Source organism: Ovis aries, chromosome Y (genome assembly GCF_016772045.2).
Source record: "Ovis aries strain OAR_USU_Benz2616 breed Rambouillet chromosome Y, ARS-UI_Ramb_v3.0, whole genome shotgun sequence".
In the NCBI taxonomy this organism is placed as follows: Eukaryota; Metazoa; Chordata; class Mammalia; order Artiodactyla; family Bovidae; genus Ovis; species Ovis aries.
The window spans coordinates 9,279,442-9,304,728 of record NC_082741.1 but is presented as its reverse complement, the minus strand read 5'-3'; the positions used below and the strand labels follow the sequence as shown (position 1 = coordinate 9,304,728).

The following is a 25,287-nucleotide window of genomic DNA, read 5'->3' as shown; positions in this document are numbered from 1 at the left end:
TTCTCAACACATGTCTCGGTCACTGCACTGAACCCAGCTAGCTCCTTCCAAAGTGAAAGCATGGACAGATAACCCTGAGCCCAAATGTTGGGCCCTGCATGGAACGAGGCAAAGCACTGCCCATGTTCATGATGCCTAATAACAGGCCTGAGTCAACTTCTTGAGCCTGGCACTGATGCATTTTCGGAGCTGCCCCTGTTGCACCCCCGCAAATGCCCCTAGCCTACATCATGGGATCTGCACTGTACCCGGCGGGGCCCTGCCTTTGTTCAAGCCCCCGACAAACACTCCTCAGCTCTCAACTCGTGTCTGACACTGAACCATGCTGGGTCCTGCCTTTGTTTATACCTCCAAGAAACACTCCTGTGCCTGCAACTCCACTCCTGCATGAACCAGGCTGGGTCCTGCACGTATTCAAGGCCACGACCAACATACCTGAGCCTGTATCTGACTCTCATGCTAGTTCCCGGCCTTATTCGAGCCACCGGCAAGCAATCCTGAGCCTACTAGTAGCTCCATGCCTTGGAACTATGGAGTGTACCGCCTTATTCATTCCACCAGGAAACACTAGTGATCCCATATCCCACTCACTGCACTCAAGAAGGTTGGGTCATGCTTTTGAATAAGAACCCTACAAACACTCCTCAGCCCTAGGAGACTAGGTCCCTGTAGTGAACAGGCTGAATCTTGCATTGGATAAGCCTCCAAAAAACACTTCCCAGCACATATCTGTTCAAGCTTCTGATCAATACTCCTGGGCCCACCTCTAGGTCCGTGCACTGCATCAGGCTGGGTCCTGTCCTTGTGCATGACACCTGCAACATTCCTTAGCGCACATCTGTGTCCCTGAACAGAACCAAGCTGGATCCTCTGCTTGTTCAAGGCCCTAAAAATGACTTCTGAGCCCATATCAAGGTCCCTTCACTGACCCAGTCTGGCCCTGCGCTTGTTCAGACCCGAGAGACACGCATGAGGCCACATGTGGTCCCTGCACTGAACCAAGCTGAGACCTTTATTTGCACAAGCCCTTGATAAATATTCCAGAGACCACATTTCGGTCCCTCTACTGATCCACACTGGGTCCTGGCCTCCTTCAAATCCAAACAATCGCTCCCTGGGCCTACATCGTGGTCCCTGAACTGAATTCTGCTGGGTCCTGAACTGGTTCCATGCCCTGACCAACACTCCTGAGCCCATTTCTCACTCTCAGAACTAACTCAGGTTGGACCCAGCCTTTAGTCAAGCCCCAACAAACATTCCTGAGCCCACTACATCATCTTTGCACTGACCTAGGATGGGTCCTGCCCTTGTTTTAGGTGCTGGCCAACACTGCTGAACCTCTCTCTGAATCTCAGGCTAGGCCCGGCCATATTCAAGCAACTGACCTACAATCCTGAGCCCACAACTCGCTCCATGACTCTGAACTAGGGTGTGTCCTGCCCTTGGTCAGCCCCCCCCCCCCCCCCCCGCCACAGGAAACACTCCCAATCCGGCATCACACTCACTGCACTGAGCAAGGATTGACGTGCCTTTGTGCAAGATCCCAACAAACACTCCCAAGCCCACATTTCGATCCCTATGTGGACAATGCTCAGTCCTGCCTTTGTTCAAGACCACAAGAAATTCCTCTGAGCCCGCATCTCAGTCCCTGTAGTGATCAAGGCTAAGGTCTGCTCAGTTTGAAGCCTCAACAGACACTGTTGAATCGACAACTAAGGACTGGCACTGACCCAGCCTGGGTCCAGGCCTTGTGCAAGACCCTTGCAAACACTGCCGAGCCTCCCTCCTGGTCACTGCACTGAACCAGGTTTGGGTGTGCCCTTCTTCCACCCCGACAAATATGCCTGAGCCTCGTTTCGGTGCTTACCCAGACAAGGCTCCATCCTGCCATTCTACAAGACCACAACAAATACTTCTGAACCCACATCTTGGTCTCTGCACTGAACCAACCTAGCTTCATCCCACGTGCAAGCACTGACAGACAACCCTTAGCCCAAATGTCGGGTCCTGCAAAGAATGAACCTAAGTGCTTCCCATGTTCATGACAACTAATATGAGGCCTGAGCCAACACCTTGAGTCTGGCACTGAAGCATTTTGGGAGCTGCCCCTGTTGCATCCCTGCAAATGCTCCTAAGCCCACATCCTGGGCCCTGCCCTGACCCAATAGGGCCCTGCCTTTGTTTAAGCCCCCAACAAACACTCCTGAGCTCACATCTTGGTTCCGGCTCTGAACCATGCTGGGTCCTAACTTTGTTTATACCCCCAAGAAACACCTCTGCGCCCGCATCAATGTCCCTGCCATGAACCATGCTGGGTCCTGCACTTATTCAAGGCCCCTATCGACATAGCTTAGCCTGCATCTGACTCTCACGCTAGTTCCCGGCCTTACTCGAGCTACTGGCCAACAATCCAGAGCTGACAAGTAGCTCGATGCCTTGGAATATGATATGTACCGCCATTGTTCAGTCCATCAGGAAACAGACAATCCCACATTCCACTCACTACATTCATGAAGGCTGGGTCATGCCTTTGAGCAAGACCCCGACAAACACTCCTGAGCCCTAGGACACTAGGTCCCTGAAGTGAACCAGGCTGAATCGTGCACTGGATAAAGCCTCCAACAAACACTCCTCAGCACACATCTGTTGTTGAAATTTCCGAAAAATATTCCTGGGCCCAGGTCTAGGTCCATGCACTGAATCAGGCTGAGACCTGCCCTTGTACAAGACACATACAACACTCCTAAGAGCAGATCTGTATCCCTGAATGGAACCAAGCTGGATCCTGCGCTTGTTCAATCCCCTGAAAACGACTCCTGAGTCCACATCTAGCTCCCTTTGCTGACCGAGGCTGGTCTTGCGCTTGTTCACATCTGGAGAATCACGCGTGACCCACATATGGTCCCTGCACTAAACCAGGTTGGGCCCTGTACTTGCACAAGCCCTTGACAAATATTCCGGAGCCCACATTTCAGTCCCTCTTCTGATCCAGACTGGGTTTTGGCCTTCTTCAATTGCTCCTGGGCCCACATCGCTGTCCCTGAACTGAATTCTGCTGAGTCCTACACTGGTTCCATGCCCCGACTAACACTCTTTAGCCCATATCTCACTCCCAGGACTCACTGATGCTGGACCCTGCCTTTAGTCAAGACCCGACAAACACTCCGGAGCCCACAACGTCGTCTCTGCACTGACCTAGGATGGGTCCTGCACTTGTCAAGGTGCCAGCCAACACTACCGAGCCTCTCTCTGACTCTCAGGCTAGGCCTATCGTATTCAAGCCCTCGACCTACAATCCTGAGCCCACAACTTGCTCCATGACTCTGAACTAGTGTATGTCCTTGTGTCCTGCCCTTGGTTAGTGCCCCCAGGAAACACTCTCCAACTGGCATCACACTCACTGTACTGAAAAAGAATCGATGTGCCTTTGTGCAAGACCCTAACAAAAACTCCCGAGCCCACATTTCGATCCCTATGAGGACAATGCTCAGTCCTGACCTTGTTCAAGACCACAAGAAGTACCCGTGAGCCCACACCTCGGACCTTGTACTGAATGAGGCTAAGGTCAGCCATCATGAAGCCTCAAGGGATACTCCTGAATCGACATCTAAGGACCTGCACTAACCCAGCCTGGGCCCAGGCCTTGTGCAAGACCCTTGCATCACTCCTGAGCCTCCCTCCCTGTCTCCGCACCGAATCATGCTAGGTCCTGCCCTTCTTCAAGGCCACGACAAATACTTCTCAACACACTTCTCGGTCACTGCTTTGAACCAGGCTAGCTTCTTCTGTCGTGAAAGCAATGACAGACAACCCTGAGCCCAAATGTCGTATCCTGCACGGATCGAGGCCATGCGCTGCCCATGTTCATGAACCCTAATAACAGTCCTGAGCCAACATCTTGAGCAAGGCACTGAAGCATTTTGGAAGCTACCCTGTTGCACCCCAGCAAATGCTCCTGCACAGCCCCCATCCTGTGCCGTGCAGTGATGCCGGGGAGGATCTGCCTTTTTTCAAGCCCCTGACAAACACTCCTGAGCTCACAGCTCTGGTCCAGCACTGAACCATACCGGGTCCTGCCTTTGTTTAGGCCCATGAGAAACACTCCTGCGCCTGCATCTCCGTCCCTGCCATGAACCAGGCTGGGTTCTGTAGGTATTCAAGGAAGCGAGCAAGATAACTGAGCCAGTATCGGACTCTCATGCTAGTTCCTGGCCTTATTCGAGCCTCTGGCAAGCAATCCTGAGCCAACAAGCAGCTCCATGCCTTGGAACTATGGTGTGTACTGCCATTGTTCAGTCCCCCAAGAAACATGGGCGATCCCACATCCCACTTGCTACACTCAAGAAGGTTGGGTCATGCCTTTGAGCAAGACCCCAGCAAGCACACCTGAGCCCTAGGACACTAGGTTCCTGCAGTAAACCAGGCTGAATCTTGCACTGGACAAAGCCTCCGGCATACACTCCCCAGTGCACATCTGTTGTCCAAGCTTCCAAAAAATACTCCTCGGCCCAACTCTAGGTCCATTCGCTGATTCAGGCTGAGTCCTGCCCTTGTGCATGACACCTACACACTCCTTAGCACACATCTGTGTCCCTGAACGGAACGAAGCTGGATCCTGCTCTTGTTCAAGCCCCTGAAAACGACTCCTGAGACCACATCAAGGTCCCTTTGCTGACCTAGCCTTCTCCTGCGCTTGTTCAGATCTGAGAGACATGTGTGAGGCCACATGTGATCCCTGCACTGATCCTAGCTGGGTCCTGCACATGCACAAGCCCACGTCAAATATTCCAGAGCCCATATTTCAGTCCCTCTACTCATCCAGACTGGGCCCCGGCCTTCTCCAAGCCTGAGACAATTTCTCCTGGGCCCACATCGTGATCCCTGAACTGAATTCTGCTGGGTCCTGAACTGGTTCCATGTCCTCACCAACACATTTGAGCCCATATCTCACTCCCAGAACTCACGCAGGTTGGACCCTGCCCTTAGTCAAGCCCCAACAAACATTTCTGACCCCACTACCTCATCTCTGCACTCAACTAGGATGGGTTCTGCCCTTGTTCAAGGTAAGGTGCCAGCCAACATTGCTGAGCCTCTCTCTGACTCTCAGGCTAGTCCTGGCCATTTACACCACTGACCTACAATCCTGAGCCTACAACTCGCTCCCTGACTCTGAACTAGGGTGTGTCCTGCCATTGGTCAATTCCCATAGGAAACACTCCCAATCTGGCATTGCACTTGCTACACTGAGCAAGGCTCGACTTGCCTTTGTGCAAGATCCCAACAAATACTCCCATGCCCACATTTCGATACCTGCGCAGACCATGCTTGGTCCTGCCCTTGTTCTAGACCACGAAATACCCCTGAGCCTGCATCTTGGTGCCCGTACTGAACCAGGCTAAGGTCTGCCCAATTGAAGCCTTAACGGATACTCCTAAATCGACATCTAAGTACCTGCACTGACCCAGGCTCGGTCCAGGCCTTCTGTGAGACCCTGCAAACACTCATGAGCCTCCTCAAGGTCGCTGCACTGATCCAGTCTGGGTCCTGCCCTTTTTCTACACCGTCAAATAGTCCTGAGGCTCATTTCAGTGCTTACCCAGACCAGACTGGGTCCTGCCATCCATCATGTCAAATACTTCTGCACCCACATCTCGGTCTCTGCACTGAACCAGGCTAGCTTCTTCCCATATGCAAGCACTGACAGACAACCCTGAGACCAAATGTCAGGTCTTGCATGGAACGAGGCTAAGCGTTGCCCATATTCATGACCCTAATAAAGACCTGAGCAAACATCTTGAGCCTGGCATTGAAGCATTTTGGGTAATGCCCCAGTTGCACCACAGCAAATCCTCCTGAGCCCACATCCTGGGCTCTGAACTGAACCTGGCAGGGCCCTGCCTTTGTTCAAGTCCCAGGAAAACACTCCTGAGCTTTCAACTCAGTTCAGACTCTGAACCATGCTGGGTCCTGCCTTTGTTTACACATCCGAGAAACACTCCTGACTCTGCATCAATGTCCCTGCCATGAACCAGGCTGGGTCCTGAACTTATTCAAGGTCCTGACCAACATAGAGCCTGTATCTGACTCTCATGTGAGTTCCCGGCCTTATTTGAGCCACCGGCAAGCAATCCTGAGCCAACAAGTAGCTCGATGCCTCTGAACTATGGTGTGTACTGCCATGGTTCAGTCCCCCAGTAATCACTGGTGATCCCACATCCCACTCATTGCGCTCAAGAAGGCTGGGTCATGCCTTTGAGCACGACTCCGAGAAACGCTCCTGAGCCCTAGGACACTAGTTCCTGCAGTGAACCGGCCTGAGTCTTGCACTGAATAAAGCCTCTGGAAAACACTCCCCAGCACACATCTGTTGTCCAAAGTTCCGAAAAACACTCCTGGGCCCAATTCTAGGTCTGCACTGAATCAGGCTGTGTCCTGCCCTTGTGCATGACACCTACACCACTCCTTAATGCACATCTGTTGCCTTGAATGGAACCAAGCTGGATTCTGTGCTTGTTCAGTCCCCTGAAAAAGACTCCTGAGCCCACATCTAGGTTGTTCTGACCCGAGAGACACGTGTGAGGCCACATATGTTCCCTGCACTGAACCAAGCTGGGCCCTGTACTTGCACAAGCCCTTGACTAATATTCTGGAGCCCACATTTCGGTCCCTCTACTGATCCAGACTGGGTCCTGGCCTCCTTCAAGCCCCAGACAATTGCTCCTGGGCCCACAACGCATTCTCTGAACTGAATTCTGCTGGGTGCTGAACTGGTTCCATGCCCTGACCAACACTCCTCAGGCCATATATCACTCTCAGAACTCATGCAGGTTGGACCCTGCCTTTAGTCAAGCCCCAGCATATATTCCTGAGCCCACATGTCATCTCTGTACTGACCTAGGATGGGTCCTGCCCTTGTTCAAGGTGCCGACCAACACTGCTGAGCCTCTCTCTGACTCTCAGGCTAGTCCTGGCCATATTCAAGCCAATGACCTACAATCCTGAGCCCACAACTCTCTCCCTGACTCTGAACTAGCGTGTGTCCTGCCCTTGGTCAGTCCCCACAGGATATACTCCCAATCCGGCATTGCACTCGCTCTACTGATCAAGGCTCGATATGCCTTTGTGCAAGACGCCAACAAATGCTCCTGGGCTCCCATTTTGATACCTACGTGGACCATACTCGGTCCTACCTTTGTTCAAGACCACTAAATACCCGTGAGCCCACCTCTCAGTCCCTGTACTTAAGCAGGCTATGTTCTGCCCATCTTGAAGCCTCAACGGATGCTCCTGAATTGACATCTTAGGACCTGAAGTGACCCAGGTTGGGTCCAGGCCTTGTGCAAGACCCTTGCAAACACTCCTGACCTCCCTCCAGGTGGCTGCACCGAACCAGGCTGGGTCCTGCCCTCTTTCCACCCCGTGAAATATGCCTTCGGTGAGCCTCCCTGTAAGCCTCCTTCAGTGCTTATGCTGACCAGGCTGGGTCATGCCCTTTTTCAAGGCCACAGCAAATACTTCTGAACCCATGTCTCGGTGTTGCATTGAACCAGGCTAGATTCTTCCACTGTGCAAGCACCAACCGACAACTCTGAGCCAAAAGTCGGGTCTTGCACAGAACGAGGCTAAGTGCTACCCATGTTCATGACCCTAATACAGGCCTGAGCCAACATTGTGAGCTTGGCACTGAAGAATTTTGGGAGCTGCCCCTGTTACAAAACAGCAAATGCTCCTGAGCCCACATCATGGGCCCTGAACTGAACCTGGCCAGGCCCTGCCTTTGTTCAAGCCCCCGACAAACGCTACTGAGCTCACATCTCGGTTTTGGCAATGAACCATGCTGGGTCCTGCTTTTGTTTATGCCCCCGAGAAACACTTCTGCATCCGCATCTCTGTCCCTGCCACGAACCAGGCTGGGTCTTTCACTTATTCAAGGCCCAGACCAGCATACCTGAGCCTGTATCTGACTCTCATGCTAGTTCCCGTCCTTATTCGACCTACTGGCAAGAAATCCTGAGCTCACAAGTAGCTCGATGCCTCGGAACTACGGTGTGAACCACTATTGTTCAGTCCCCCAGGAAACACTGCAGATCCCACATCCCACTCGCTGCACTTAAGAAGGCTGGGTCATACCTTTGAGCAAGACCTCGACAAACACTCCTGAGCCCACCACTAGGTCCCTGCAGTGAACCAGGTTGAATCTTGCACTTGATCATGCCTCCAGCAAAGACTCTCCAACACACATCTGTTGTTGAAGCTTTCTAAAATACTCCTGAGACCACCACTACGTCCCTTCCCTGAGTCAGGCTGGTTCCTTCCCTGAGTCAGGCTGGTTCCTTCCCTTGTGCAAGACAACTACAATACTCCTTACCGCACATCTGTGTCCCTGAACAGAACCAAGCTGGATCCAGCACTTGTCCAAGCCCCTGAAAACTACTCCTGAGCCCTCATCTGGGTCCCTTCACTGACCCAGGCTGGTCCTGCGCTTGTTCAGAGCCTGAGAGACACTCATGATCGCACATACAGTCCCTGCTCTGAACCAGGGTGCATCCTGTACTTGCACAAGCCCTCTAAAAATATTCTGGAGCCCACATTTCTGTCCCTCCACTGATCCAGACTCGGTTCTGACCTTATTGCAGTCCCAGACAATCTTTCCTGAGCCCACATTGCTGTTCCTGAGCTGAATTATGCTGGGTCCTGCATTGGTTCCATGCCACAACCAACAGTCTTGAACCCATATCTCACTCCCAGATCTGAAGTAGGCTGGACCCTGCCTTTATTCAAGCCTTGACAAATAATCCTGAGCCCACAACATCCTCTCTGCACTGACCTAGGATGGGTCCTGCACTTGTTCAAAGTGGCAGCTAACACTACTGAGCCTCTCTCTGACTCGCAGGCTAGTCCTGGCCATATTAAAGCCACCGAGATACGATCCTGAGCCTGCAACCCGCTCCCTGCCTCTGAACTTTGGTGTGTCCTGCCCTTGGTGAATCTCCCATGAAGCACTCCCGATCCCACATCTCACTAGCTGCACTGAACAAAGCTCGACATGCCTTGTGCAGGACCCCAACAAACACTCCTGAGGCCACATTTATCATTCTTTTTTTTTTTCATTCTTTTTTTTTTTAATTTTAGTTTTTTATTTTTTTTATTTTTTAATTTAATTTAATTTTTTTTATTTTTAGTTTTTTATTTTTTAAATTTTAAAATCTTTAATTCTTACATGCATTCCCAAACATGAACCCCCCTCCCACCTCCCTCCCCATAACATCTTTCTGGGTCATCCCCATGCACCAGCCCCAAGCATGCTGCATCCTGCGTCAGACATAGACTGGCGATTCAATTCACATGATAGTATACATGTTAGAATGGCATTCTCCCAAATCATCCCACCCTCTCCCTCTCCCTCTGAGTCCAAAAGTCCGTTATACACATCTGTGTCTTTTCCCCTGTCTTGCATACAGGGTCGTCATTGCCATCTTCCTGAATTCCATATATATGTGTTAGTATACTGTATTGGTGTTTTTCTTTCTGGCTTACTTCACTCTGTATAATCGGCTCCAGTTTCATCCATCTCATCAGAACTGATTCAAATGAATTCTTTCTAACGGCTGAGTAATACTCCATTGTGTATATGTACCACAGCTTTCTTATCCATTCATCTGCTGATGGACATCTAGGTTGTTTCCATGTCCTGGCTATTATAAACAGTGCTGCGATGAACATTGGGGTACATGTGTCTCTTTCAATTCTGGTTTCCTCGGTGTGTATGCCCAGAAGTGGGATTGCTGGGTCATAAGGTAGTTCTATTTGCAATTTTTTAAGGAATCTCCACACTGTTCTCCATAGTGGCTGTACTAGTTTGCATTCCCACCAACAGTGTAGGAGGGTTCCCTTTTCTCCACACCCTCTCCAGCATTTATTGCTTGCAGATTTTTGGATCGCAGCCATTCTAACTGGTGTGAAGTGGTATCTCATTGTGGTTTTGATTTGCATTTCTCTAATAATGAGTGATGTTGAGCATCTTTTCATGTGTTTGTTAGTCATCCGTATGTCTTCTTTGGAGAAATGTCTATTTAGTTCTTTGGCCCATTTTTTGATAGGGTCGTTTATTTTTCTGGAATTGAGCTGCATAAGTTGCTTGTATATTTTTGAGATTAGTTGTTTGTCAGTTGCTTCATTTGCTATGATTTTCTCCCATTCAGAAGGCTGTCTTTTCACCTTGCTTATATTTTCCTTTGTTGTGCAGAAGCTTTTAATTTTAATTAGATCCCATTTGTTTATTTTTGCTTTTATTTCCAGAATTCTGGGAGGTGGATCATAGAGGATCCTGCTGTGATTTATGTCTGAGAGTGTTTTGCCTATGTTCTCCTCTAGGAGTTTTATAGTTTCTGATCTTACATTTAGATCTTTAATCCATTTTGAGTTTATTTTTGTGTGCGGTGTTAGAAAGTGATCTAGTTTCATTCTTTTACAAGTGGTTGACCAGTTTTCCCAGCACCACTTGTTAAAGAGATTGTCTTTACTCCATTGTATATTCTTGCCTCCTTTGTCAAAGATAAGGTGTCCATATGTGTGTGGATTTATCTCTGGGCTTTCTATTTTGTTCCATTGATCTATATGTCTGTCTTTGTGCTGAGGCCACATTTAGATCCCTACACTGACCATGCTCAGTCCTGCCCTTGTTTAAGCCATGAAAATTTCTCCTAAGCCCACATCTCGGTCCCTGTACTGAACCAGGCTACATTCTGGCTATCTTGAAGCGTCAGCGAATACTCCTGAATCGACATCTAAGTACCTGCACTGAACCTGACTTTGCCCAGAGCTTGTGAAAAACACTTGAAAAACGTACTGAGCCTTCCTCTCAGTCCCTGCGCCAACCAGGCTGGGTCCTGCACTTGTTCAACCCCGAGAAATACTCCTGAACCTCATTTTGGTGCTTACACTGACCAGGCTGGATTCTGCTCTTGTTCGAAACCATGACAAATACTCTTGAACCCACTTCTTGGTCCCTGCACTGAACCAGGCTAACTCCTTCCCATGTTCAAGCACTGACAGACAACCCTGAGCCCAAATGTCTGTTCCAGCACTGAACAAGGCTAAGTGCTGCCCAGGTTCATGACTCCTAACAACAGGCCTGAGCCAAAATCTAGAGCCTGGCACTGAAGCATTTTGGGACCTGCCCCTGTTGCACCCCCAGCAAATGCTCCTGAGCCCACATGTCGATCCCTCTACTGATCCAGACTGGGTCCTGACCTTGTTCAAGCCCCAGACAATCGTTCCTGGGCCCACATCATGGTCCCTGAACTGAATTCTGCTGGGTCCTGCACCAGTTCCATGCCCTGACCAACACTTTTGAGCCCATATCTCATTCCCAGAACTCAGGCAGGCTGGACCCTGCCTTTATTCAAGCCCTGACAAACACTCCTGAGCCCACAACATCATCTCTGCACTGACCTAGGATGGGTTCTGCATGTGTTCAAGGTGCCGGCCAACACTGCTGAGACTCTCTCTGACTCTCAGGCTAGTCCTGGCCATATTCAAGCCAGCGACCTATAATCCTGAGCCCGCAACTCGCTGCCTGCCTCCCTCTGAGATAGGGTGTTTCCTGCCCTTGGTCCATCCCCCAGGAAACATTCTGTATCCCGCATCTCACTCACTGCACTGAACAAGGATCGACATGCCTTTGTGCAAGACCCCAGCAAACACTCCCGAGCCCACATTTCAATCCCTATACGGACCATGCTTGGTCATGCCCTTGTTCAAGACCATGACAAATACCCCTGAGTCCGCATCTTGGTCCCTATACTGAACTGCGCTAAGTTCTGCCTATCTTGAAGCCTCAACAAATACTCTTGAATTGACATCTAAGTACCGACACTGAATCAGGTTTGGGGCAGACCTTGTGCAAGACCCTTGCAAACACTCCTGAGCCTCACTCTCGGACCCTGCACTGAACCAGGCTGGATCCTGCACTTGTTCAACCCCGGAAAATACTCCTGAGCCTCATTTCAGTGCTTATACTGACCAGGCAGGGCCCAGAACCCCGAGTGACTGGCCTGCACTGCGGAGCTGATGGCCCTGCAGCTGGCGCTGGATCCCGTTAATAAGAAAGCCCAAAGGGTGCACACTCGCCTGAAACATAGGACCTGTGAGAGGCGGAAGATGCATCTAGAACATAGAAGTGCCATCATCCAGGGAATCCGTGTCTTCTGTGTCAAATTTGTATCCCTTGGTTTGGTGCTTGTGATTTTTTTATTTTATTTTTTTTAACCTGGGCTATTGCAAAAGTGTTTATAGATCTGGCAGTTCTGGTATAAAATTTACATTTTTGGATGATTTATTGACTATGCCAAAGCCTTTGACTGTGTGGATCACAATAAACTGTGGAAAATTCTGAAAGAGATGGGAATACCAGACCACCTAACCTGCCTCTTGAGAAATCTGTATGCAGGTCAGGAAGCAACAGTTAGAACTGGACATGGAACAACAGACTGGTTCCAAATAGGGAAAGGAGTACGTCAAGGCTGTATATTGTCACCCTGCTTATTTAGCTTCTATGCAGAGTACATCATGAGAAATGCTGAACTGGAAGGAACAGAAGCTGGAATCAGGATTGCTGGGAGAAGTATCAATAACCTCAGATATGAAGATGACACCACCCTTATGGCAGAAAGTGAAGAGGAACTAAAAAGCCTCTGGATGAAAGTGAAAGAGGAGAGTGAAAAAGTTGGCTTAAAGCTCAACATTCAGAAAAAGAAGATCATGGCAGCCGGTCCCATCACTTCATGAGAAATAGATTGGGAAACAGTGGAAATACTGTCACACTTTATTTTGGGGGCTCCAAAATCACTGCAGATGGTGATTGCGGCCAAGAAATTAAAAGACGCTTAGTCCTTGGAAGACAAGTTTTGACCAACCTAGATAACATATTCAAAAGAAGAGACATTACTTTGCTGACTAAGGTCAGTCTAGTCAAGGCTATGGTATTTCCTGTTGTCATGTATGGATGTGTGAGCCAGACTTGAAGAAGGCTGAGCACCAAAGAATTGATGCTTTTGAATTGCAGTTTTGGAGAAGACTCTTGAGAGTCCCTTGGACTGCAACGAGATCCAACCAATCCATTCTGAAGAAGATCAGCCCTGGGATTTCTTTGGAAGGAATGATGCTAAAGCTGAAACTCCAGTACTTTGACCACCTCATGTAAAGTGTTGACTCATTAGAAAAGACCCTGATGCTGGGAGGGATTGGCGGCAGGAGGAGGAGGGTCGACAGAGGATGAGATGGCTAGATGGTATCACTGACTCGATGCACGTGAGTCTGAGTGAACTCCGGGAGTTGGTGATGGATAGGGAGGCCTGGTGTGCTGCAATTCATGGGGTCGCAAAGCGTCAGACACGACTGAGTGAATGAACTGAACTGAACTGAACTGAACTGAACAGTTACCTTCCAGCATATCTGTTCCTGATATTAGGTGTGATATTCTTGCTGTTCTGGCTACCACAAATTGATACTTGGGCCTTTCTTGCAGAGGTTCCAGTCAGAATTGTCATTAGCACCAGGGACTCTTCAGAGAAAAGGCTTGTCTGGAATCCACATCTACTCTGAAAAGCTGAGTGAATTTAACAGTTAGGTTGGGATGTTTAAGGGGTCATATTGGTTCTAGCTAGGAGTGCTTGTTTTCCAGAAGAAAGCTAACTTTCATGATGCTGAGGTCCAACTTAGGGCCTTCCTGTTAGGAACAGAACCTCTTCTGTGCATGCATAGGCACAGCCTTGGGCCTTGTTCGGCGTTCATACAGTCTGTGTCAACATAAATGTGACAAGTTAACTAGTAGTAAGTTGAAGTCATAACAATGTCATTCTACACTTTAGGCTAGATTTGTTCTTCCAGGACTTTTACCTCTAGCATCTAGAGGCTCCTTCACCTAAAGCAGTTTATGAACTACCCACAAATGTTAGTTTTGATGAGCAACCAAGATGAAGACATGCTTCACTTCATGACCAACTTGAAGGTCAGGCAGGGACACTGATGATTGTGGAGCAGAGGTGACCAAGGAGGGGAGAGGACATGGTTTATCCCTGAAAACTGGAAAGGACAGCTCTTCTGTAAAGAGGTTTCACACCCACCCCACCACCCCACCGCCCACACTTTGTCCTGGCAGGTGGAGGAATGCAGGCATCCCACTCAACACTACAAGATCACATTGTCCTTTCAGAGGAATAGGTATTTCCAGAATTAAGTGATTTTTAAGGAGTTTCTGATTAACATCACTGGCAAGAGGCAGCTCCCTGGATCTTGAGGGTGGGAACAGAAAAGTGTAGGTTGCATTGGAAAGTGATTTAGGTCTTTCTCCCATACTCCTTTTCTTGCAGGATACCAAGCATCTCATTCCACTCCCATTCAGTGGTACCAGGGGTTTGAATGTAAGGCATACAGCTGCAGGCACCATGGCACCAGCGTTAATTTCTTCAACTGCTTCTTTGACCACAACTTCGCAGGATCTGACTGGATTGCTGAGGTGGGGTACCACGTGGCCACTGGGCCAAAATTGGTGATTTATATTGGATTTCTTGGTGGTGCACGGGTGGGCTCATGGACTGGCCAGCCCTGTGCTGACCTTGCTCATTTCCCTGGCAGATCATCATAAAGGATCTGCGGTGCAACCCTTTGCAGTACTATGTAAAGAGGAAGACTCCAACACGAGACGTCCCGGGAGGACGAGAGTTGGGGCCCCCGGGACTGAGCACTGGTATAAGTGTTGTCCAGCAACTTCGGTCATTTATTTCACTTGTGAAGAAAGTGAGACTCCTTGGAATAGAGAGTGACACCAGGCCATGAGGGAATCAGTAAGAGCAAGTGTAGACAACTGTACAGAAAAAACAGGTTCTAACTATAGAAGGTTGAGGTAGCTGAAGTAGCCTGGACAGGCCAAAGTCATTCCAGTTTATATCTGAGTCAGCTGCACATCTCCGAACTGTCATTCCATGGCCAACAAGTCCACCTTCAGGCTCCTCTTAAATTGGGGCTCATCTACTATTCCTCATGAAGTGTCCTTTCCAAAAAAGACAGTGATTCTCCTTTGTGCAAGGCAATTCCCCCACTAACCCATAATTTGATTCGATTTTGATAATCACACTGGCACCTTCATTCTGAAATACTGACCACTGTGCAGGATTATGGAGAATAGTCTCTTATTTATTTTAACTGTAGGATAATTACTTTGCAATACTTTGACAGATATTGCTGTACACTGCCCAACATGAATCACCCATAGGTATACACATGTCCCCCCAAATACTGAACTCACCACTCACCGCCCTCCCCTACCTGTCTATGGGTTGTCCCACAACATGACTTTGTTGCCTGGTTTCACGCATCAAACTTGCACTGATTATCAATTTTACATAAGGTAATGTAAATATTTCAAGTCTATTTTTTCAAATTTACCCACCATTACCATCTCCCACTGAGTCCAAAATCTGTTATGTTTGTGTCCTATTTTTGCCCTGCATGTTGGATGTTCAGTACAACCTACATGGTCCTCAACTCCATATATTTGTGTTAACGTACAGTGTTTGTTTTTCTCTTTCTGACTGACTTCACTCAGTATAGTAGGCTCTACTTTCATTCCATCTCATTAGAACTGACTTTGACACGTTCCTTTTTAGAGCTGAGTAACACACCATTGTGTATCTGTACCCCAACTTCCATATGACTTCATCTGCCAATGGACATATAGGTTGCTTTCATGTCCTAGCTATTGTAAGCAGTTCTAGGGTGAAGACTGGGATACGTGTTTTTAGTATATGCTTAGAGGAGATGTAAAAGTTCACAGACTCTCTGTTGTGGAAACCGACTTGAATGGTTAAAGCTGTCTTTAGTGTTTTGAGAGAGGGTAGGTTTACATATCTGTGTCTCTCTCTGTTTTGAGAGGAAGCCTCCCTGCCCCACAATTTTGAGAAACTTATGATGGAGTGTCCCCCTTTACCTAAAATAGAAAACTGATGAAGCTGCTTTATGTGAATCAATGGCCAGCATATTTATCTTGGATGGGAAAGTAATGAAGAGTGGTCTGGTGCTGAAACAGATCGAGAGGGAGACACAAGTAAACCTGAAATATTTCCAAAGGATAAAAAACATCAACTGCATGTGTCTGTGTATTGTTTGGGAAGGTCCTCAGGACAAATAGTTCAGGTGCATGTAGGATTCTCAGTTTTCCACGTGGGAATTACCAGTACATGGAGAGTGGTAGCAGGGCTTAAGCCATATGTTGGGGTTTTGTCAGGGGATGCAGTTCTTCCTGTGGAGTAGGGGTTTGGGAGGATGGAGAAAGATGAGGGGCCTATTACCTGTGGGTCTGTCAGTTTTACAAGGGAAATGTGGATGTTCATGGAAAGGGTCGGGTGAACAAGGACCAGAGATCGAAAGAATGGAATGCAATTTTGTTGGAAGGTTGGGGCCCAGGTATCTTCTCTGTTGCATATCATCAGATATTCTAAGAGTACAGAACAAAGAGAAAGCCTTAATATTCAACACTCTATGAACCTACAAAGCCATATGGATATGAGTGTGTATATGAGTGCACGGTCAGCTTTACTGAGAGTTCGCTAGGGCAAACTAGAGAGAGCTAGTGTTCCAGGCAACATCTTAGGGGATCAGGTATAAGGTATATGGAGGGGGGCTGTGACCTAGGGAGAAAGTGAGGGGTGGGAAGGCAGTGAGGATATTATTTTCTTGCAAAATTGACCAGGAGAAAAGATAAATTTCAAGGAATTAGATAAAGGAAAACAGATCCCATCATAGGTGTTTGAGGTCATTTGAACTTTGTTATTTTCTTCAGGAACTCAGTTTAGGTACAAAGTGTGCATGGGCAGAAGTGAGGGGAATGAGGATGTTAGGGCCAGCCTACCCAGCCATGTGCTCTGTGTCCCACGCTGCTGCTGCTGCTGCTATGGCTCAGTGCTTAACATCCCTTTTTCCAGGAAGGCTTAAGCTCTTTGCACAAGGCCCTCTATCAAACCAAGGTGAAGAAATAACATTTTTCTCAGGAACCCTCCAGTGCCAGTGTCTCTTCCTTGCTGAATGGCTCAGCACAGACTATTTTCAACCACAAGGGACCTGTCCTTCTAGGGCTTTGTCACTACTCTCTGGGCCGAGGGCCAATGGGAACACCTGGAGCATACAGAGTTCACAGAGGGACTGGTCAGCACTTAGGGTGGTCCTTCTGAAGTAGATAACTGCTTTCTGGAATTGTGTCCACCTTTGGATTGAGCAAAGGACAGACTGGCACAAATGGAGTAGGGAGAGCTCAACATTGTCCCCCACCACATGTCCTCTCATCCCAGATAGAATGGCTCCAACGTGGGCATGCTTGAGGGTGATGTCCCACATGAATTTCTGTCCCACCTGAAGATCCCACTCCACAACTTTTCTCCCTAAAGCAGCATTTCTTTTGAGGGCAAAGGGTTAATGTTGAACGTCAAATTTTGCGGGTTTGTGAATGTCCCCGTCAAGGTGCCCTAAATGAGATCTCCTGCTCAGTGTCAGCTTTTGCATTTGAATATCTACACTACAGGTTTGCCCCTTATACAGAGAAACATCTACAGCTCTAGAAGGCAAGGCTTTGCCTTCTCTGGGTGCTTTTTGAACAACCAGCACAGGAAACACAGGAAACGTCTCTTCTTACTTTTTTAACCTATAAACTTCAAACAACCCTAGGAGAAACGTCAAGCTGTTACTTGTCTTTCTCAGCGCTCATTCAAGACAAACTAAAGCAGAAACTATTATGTAATAACTCTACAGCGTCTGTGAGGTGGCATATTGGGGCATGGATTTCAGGACCTTAGACTTGGCTCATTCTAGGGACTGCATGGCATTTATCCACATTCACAAGTTTTACTGAGGCATCGCAAGGATGTTAAAGACAAGAAAAGTTTAGGACAGGGTTCCCCAATGCCTAATACTTCCTGCCAATGCTTCAGGACCAGGGGTGGCTTTAGATCTAACCTGTTCTGGAGTGAAGAGCACAGAGAGTCCTGGATCAGTTAGTAAAATTGAACTGTGGATGGTTGACTGGATGATCATTCTCTGGAAACTTGCCATGACTTGTGTCCCAGTTTCTTTAGAGCTTCACTTGGGCCCTAAAGTCTTGGCGCTATTAGATTTTACTGCACATTGGATGTGTTGTGTATGGTTTTCTTCCACTGAATATCAATGCATGTGAAACTTTGCAGATTAGTGATGAATTAATGAGCATTCTGGCTCAATCACCCTGAGCTGCATTTGTTTCCTGTTCCCTGGATGTGTTCATGTTTTCTCTGTATAGAATGAAGCCTGGATGTCTCCATTGTGTTTGCCCATGAATGTGAGTTGATGTTTCCTCCTGTGGATCTGTGTATGCCTCCTGTCTTTCATGATGCACACATGCTTTGCCACTATGCACAGCCCTACTGCCATAGCTGTCTGAGTTCTTGCACATCCCTATTCAACATATATGCATTGTGTTGCTCATATTCTCTCATTTTTTTTAAAGTTTGTGTATCTTTGTCAGAATGCACGTGAATTTGACCCTTTCTTTCATTGCTGGATCAAATGCTTCCAACATCTTGAATTGTGACTTTTTAAGACTTCCATGATATTTGTGCACATCAAGAAATGCTGCATCACAAAAATAGTTAACATGACCCACATCTGGAAACAAGAATATCCACATACTTACACTAATGCCTAATGGGCAAGAATATCACTCCTTGAAGTGAGAATATTAATTAGGATCACAGAGAGCAAAGATGTTTCTGGAAAGCATCTGTCAGGAAAATTTTATCTGTCAGGAAAGATTTGGCATTGACTTGTTAAGTGTTCTGTAAACAATACTGTAGCATTGAAATACATTGACTTTTACCCCTACCCGTGTATTCTTGCATTGATCATTAAACTGACATTGCCCATGCAGAATTTCTTCATGATTATCAGTAAATCATCACCAGGTGATATGAATTGGGGCTGCATTTCTGTAAAGAAAAAGTGGTTAAAGAATTCTTTTCCCAGAGAGAAGGGGTACGTGATCAGTTTCAATTTCAAATTCCCTTGCTATTTCTGTGTCGTTTCTGGAAGAAATGCACTGGGACTGGAATTACAACAACCTTATAGGCACTGTGAAATACTCCATGGTGACAGAAGTAGAGAACACAGGTATACGTCGCTCAACTGTCCACAGTGAGGAATTCCAACCCTGCCAACCTCTTTGCATGTTAGTCCACCTTGTGAGCAAATCCCATTCCCCTTCCAGGATATGTCATAGAAGAGGACAGTACTTGATCAACTAGTGAGTGAAAAAATTAACTGGGACAAAAAAGAGGGGTGCATACCAAAGTCCATTATACTGGATAAGTAAACCAATAGTTTTTCAGGTGTTCAGGTTTTGTTTCAGAATTGTTGGGCGTGTGTATATGTGTGTGTGTGGGTGCACACACATGTGCACTGGCAAAAATATGTGTGTGAGCTCTCTGAACAGGCCTGGCTGGGGGATGGAAGAATGGACACTGAAAACCTGAAAGAGTCTGTATAAGGTATAAAGATCTTGCCAGAGCAGAAGCACTGATGCCCTGCAAAAAAGCTCAGGGATCTCATGATGGAGCAAGCTGTATGTCTAGACAGGTATGTAAGTGTAAACATGGATTCCGGAACAGAAAGGATAGGCAGGCCAAAAGCACCTGGGGGCAGTCATGGAAGATACAAAGGAGCAGAATGGGCCAGATTCCCAGGCACAAAAGAGGGGCTACACACAGCCCCTAGGCACCCGGCTACAAAGGGTTTTCTATCCTCAAGTGAAGGAGCACTCTTTCCACAACATGACCAGCCATATGAACACAGCTTGCCCTTTTCCTGTTAGGTTTGGGAGACTCTTGGCTCTGTAGCATAAGCAGCTACAGAGTTTGCCAGCTTGAAACATCACTCCTTAAAAGGGTGTCTTAGGTTGATCCTCTCACCCCTCCCAGTGCAACAGGCCTGGGCTGATGGGGTAGGCTGGGGTGTGTTCTCACCTGGAGGCTGGATAAGAACAGAACTCCTTTGAAAGGAACTCTGTACAATAAATGGGCAGATTTCAATTCCTCTGGCACTGGTGAGTCATGGCTCTTAGCAAGACACTCTTCTTAGCATCTCTGGATTTAGAGATGAATCTCTCTCTACATAGAGAATTCCATGTTTGTGTTACATTTTGACATGTGGGCAAAAGTGTCGTATATGAAGCATGGAACTCATTATTTCACATAAGAATACACACATTAAGTTTTATTGAATGAATAATGGAATTCTCTATATTTCACCTGTGAAAATCTCACCACAAACTTTCCAAAGCAAAAATGGAATTCTCCATATTTTGTATGAAAAGTACGCACCTATTATTTTCCTACATGAAATATGTAGTTCTGTGTATTTAACGAATGAAAATCTGGGCACTGATTTTCCTACATGAAATGTGGATTTCTCTACTTTGGCATTTGAAACTCTAGGCACAGAGCTTTTTCCTATGAAGTATGAAATTCTTGTATTTCACATTGAATTGGGAATAAAGAAGGTAACATGAAAATGGAATTTTTCATATTCTCATTTGAAAATCTGTGTGCTGACTTTCCTTCATGAAATACAGAATACTGTATACTTAACAATGGAAAGATTTGGCATCAATTTTCCTACAAGAAATATGGAATTTTTTATTTCATACATAGAGTGATTTTCATGCCTGAGGTATGGAGTGATTATAAATTAAAATATGAAGTCAATTCTAGTTCAAGGTGGTGAACTGGTATGTTAAAAACTTTGAGGATGTGATCACACCTAATAATTGAACACTTCCTGTTCTGAAACTCAGAGATCTGATAAAAAATTTTTCTTTTATTCAAAATGGGGGGAACAGATATACTAAATAAGAGATGTAACCCCAAGACCTGGATTTTATCTCTTTAGCCACACTTACTCTTCAGCGGGGTTGCTTTAAAAAGCCACATGTAAGAACAATCAGTTTGTGGACCTGGACAGCTGTGGTCAGCAGGCCTGGTGTGAATTCACAAGTGAGCTCAAAGACAGTCAAGAGGGTATTCTAGATCCTGGCTGCTGCTGCTGCTACGTCGCTTCAGTCGTGTCCAACTCTGTGTGACCCCAGAGACAGCAGTCCACCAGGCTCCCCCATCCCTGGGATTCTCCAGGCAAGAACACTGGAGTGGGTTGCCATTTCCTTCTCCAATGCATGAAAGTGAAAAGTGAAAGTGAAGTCGTTCAGTCATATCCGACTCTTAGTGACCCCGTGGACTGCAGCCTACCCGGCTCCTCCATCTACGGGATTCTCCAGGCAACAGTACTGGAGTGGGGTGTCATTGCCTTCTCCGTAGATCCTGGCTACTAGCATTCGAATGCGAATTAGACATCCACGGATAATTTGACCCTGAACAAGCTGTTTGACCTGGCCAGATCTCAGTGTGCTCATCTATAAAATGGGTGTGAGGACCTCCCTGGACCTCCAGTGGTTGAGACCTTGCCTTCCAATAATGGGGGTATGGCTTTGATTCCCAACTAGGGGAGATACGATTCCATGTGCCTTGTAATAAAAAGAAAAGTTTTCAAAGAAGGAAAATAAAGTGATATTACAACAAATTCATAAAAGACTTAAAAACTGTACACATTAAAAAAATACTACTGATAAGCCCAATGAGACATTGGGCAGCAACCTGCTTTCATTCTACAACTATGTAGCAATTACTGTCCTAGACCCCAGCAAGGAGCAGAAGGGACTCCCCAGAGAGCTGCAATTCTGGTGGTGATTTTCACTCACTGGATTCTACAGACATGAACCGGCATATCACTCCAGAGTACTCTCATCCAACAGCAAGGAGATCTGGAAGCTTTACTTGCCCAGATTAATCAGTGAGCATAAAAGCACTTGGAAAATTAGGAGAGAAGTAGAGAGGAGGGCTTGGGTGGTGGATAGGACCCTTTGGGAATCTGGGATTAGCAGATGCAAACTATCATACATAGAATAAACAACAAGGTCCTCCTGTATAGCACAGGGAACTAGAATCAATGTCCTGTGCTAAACCATAATTTAAGGGAATATGAAAAATATATGTGTATATAACTGAATCATTTTCTTTTACAGTAGAAATTAATACATTGTATATCACCTATACTTCAAGAAAATAAACTTTAGAAGACAGAACCTAAATGTATAGTGTTCCCACAGGTGAACACAGAGCAGGCATGCCTGCCCACCACGTTCCTAACAAGGAGCATGCCAAGAGGACAGGTGAGGTGGGAAGGGACTCCACCACTTCCAGGTCCCCTTTAATTCCTGGAAAGACCCAAGGCTAGCCCTCCCCTATCCCACCTCTGGCACTCACTTGGCTAGTGTATTTTAGCAGAGTCTGCAGTGACTTCAGATGAAGTGGTGGCGATGGGTGGGACTGATCGAAGATGCAAGAGTGCTCGTGGACCCTGAGCTGTTGACCAGGAGCAACGATTAGGTGCTGGTCACCAGGGTGTTGGTGGAAGTGGATGGGTTCTGTGTGATCTCTTTGTGCTGGACAGCTGTGAAAGTAAATGGTTCTTGGTCACCCCACTGCCTGAGGAAGCCTGTCCCAATCCACACTCTTCGAGTTTCCCTGCTTTCCAGAGACAGTGATTCTCCCATTGGCCAAACTTTAGCAAAGCTCCAAGGAGTCCTTTCTCAGCAAGGCCTCCACGTAGGTCTTTAAGGACTAATACAGTTTCCAGCAGCTCAAGGCTGCATCCCTAGGATGATCCACACCCCTTTAAAGTCCCACCTAAGAAAACTCAAGGCTGCCAATAGAATTGCCTGTTTGCTCCCGTCAATACCTAAGGATAGGGCCATTTGCCCTGTCTCTATGAGAGGGCAGGAGCCTACCTTTAAGAGGTAACTGAGTTAGCAACCTCAGATATTTCACATGGACCAACACCCCTTTCCCACTTTGTGTAAAATTGTCATTTTCTGACTCTATAGAATTCCCATGATTCCCCCTCCGTATTCCCTATTCTCCTTTTAAAACCCCAGTGCACTGTGTACACATTGAAACTGACTTCAGTTCATGCAGGACGTTTTGCCCTACTTCAAAAGTAAATAGCAGATTAAAATCTATCCTAACTACTTCAACTAGTTCTGGCCAGTTTTTAAAAAATGTTACACAATGGAGTATTACTCAGCCGTTAAAAAGAATTCATTTGAATCAGTTCTGATGAGATGGATGAAACTGGAGCCGATTATACAGAGTGAAGTAAGCCAGAAAGAAAAACACCAATACAGTATACTAACACATATATATGGAATTTAGGAAGATGGCAATGACGACCCTGTATGCAAGACAGGGAAAGAGACACAGATGTGTATAACGGACTTTTGGACTCAGAGGGAGAGGGAGAGGGTGGGATGATTTGGGAGAATGCCATTCTAACATGTATACTATCATGTGAATTGAATCGCCAGTCTATGTCTGACGCAGGATGCAGCATGCTTGGGGCTGGTGCATGGGGATGACCCAGAAAGATGTTATGGGGAGGGAGGTGGGAGGGGGGTTCATGTTTGGGAATGCATGTAAGAATTAAAGATTTTAAAATTAAAAAAAAATTAAATCAGATTGGTTTAAAAAAAAAAAATGTTTAACAGGACAATCTAGGAATTAGGAACCACACCATCAATGAGCTCCTTCTTGCCAGCTCGCAAGTTCCCCTGGAAGGCTCATTATACTTAAGGGCTGTGATTCAGCAGTGTGGAACTCCCCATCCAGACTCGGTTCTGCCACAGCAAAACTTCAGACAGCAGGATCAGTCCAGCTGTACTCCCCCACTCGGTGTCCAATCTTATGGTCTTCCTCCACCCCAGTCTTTGAAGAGTTTCACTGGGGGCCAGTTCCATATCTGGCTATTCCTTCATTTCACAACCTGCTGCAACTCTTACCTGTTCTCCTCCTGATGGTGCACTCAGTATGTGAGAGTTTCAATCCAAGAGCCCAATAATGAAGGATCTCAATGCAGGTTTCCTCACGAAACAAGACCAGTACCAGTCCTCATGAGAGCCAGACAAACTAGTCCCCATCAGATCAGCGCTTTGTTCTGCTTTCGTCATCCCAGAAAGAGACTCCAGCTGGGAGCTGTCGTTCTGTACTATGACAATGGTTCTTGATGCTGGCTCTTTTGCATTGGCTGGTGGGTGCTAATCCCTAGTTATTAAGGTATCCTTTATCATCCACTTCTCATACTGTACTCTTTCAAAAGTTATGCCCTGGGGGTTCACAGACATGCACAAGGAAACTTATACAAAGGTATTCATTGTAGCAATGCTTACAACACATAAAAACTGGAAGCAACCAAACTGTCTATCTGCAGGTGAATACTTTATTAAATAAACTGTGGGATATTATACATCAGTGCAAAAGAAAAAGAGAGAGCTACATGCACTAACACGGATTGACCTCCAACACATGCTGAAAGGTGGGGGGAGGAAAAGGCAAAGAATTTACCATTTTGATGTTTTCAAATAGAAAAAATAAAACTAATATCTTTGTGAAGTTATATGGGAAGATGGAGGCTGCTGCTGCTGGCTTTGCTGCTTCTGCTGCTGCAGGCGCTGCATGTTCTGCATGGGCCACTTCTGGGAGGTCGTTTGAAACTACTTGATGAGTTACACACAGCCAGCTGCATGGCTGGGGCAGTCTCCTTTGGTAAAAGCGGCCTCTGCTTTTTCACTGGGTTTCCCATGGTGCTGGTGGTAGTGGCAGCTTGGCCATGACCATACAGGTGCTGCTGGTGGTGGCCGTGACCCCAGCCATGGGAGTTTGGGAGGATGAGAGGTTGAGGACCAGCACCTTAGGGGGAGTCTGGCTGCCTGTTGCTGTGGATGGTGGAACTTTACCTACAACTGAAGCCAACACATGAAAAAACAAAACAGAAGGTAAATGGGACTCAGGCTGAACTGCAGGGTCTCCAGGCCAGTGAGTTCTAGGTCACCATCCCAGGATACCATGCCATGGACCTCCCCGATAATGAGCACATTCTCATTTTATATGCTTAGGCCACTTCTACAGCATGTGCTAGCTTAAAAAAAATCAGCCTCCTTGGGTTACATGCTTGCTGACATTTGAGATACTTGCCAACTTCTCTGGGGGACTGAGGCCAATATAACACAGCCCTTGGCCTGGAGTTGCCCATCTGCTAGTCGACCCAGTGGATGAACAGAATCTTGCAAGTACCTTGTTTTACAAAGTTAGAATTCAGTAAGCA

At 47.0% G+C, this 25,287-nt stretch overlaps 1 pseudogene; it reads left to right on the top strand.

Moving 5' to 3' along the window:
- Positions 1-12,072: 12,072 nt before the first annotated feature.
- The window catches only part of LOC132658886 (testis-specific Y-encoded protein 3-like), a 55,681-nt pseudogene continuing 42,466 nt past the window's right edge, over positions 12,073-25,287 (top strand).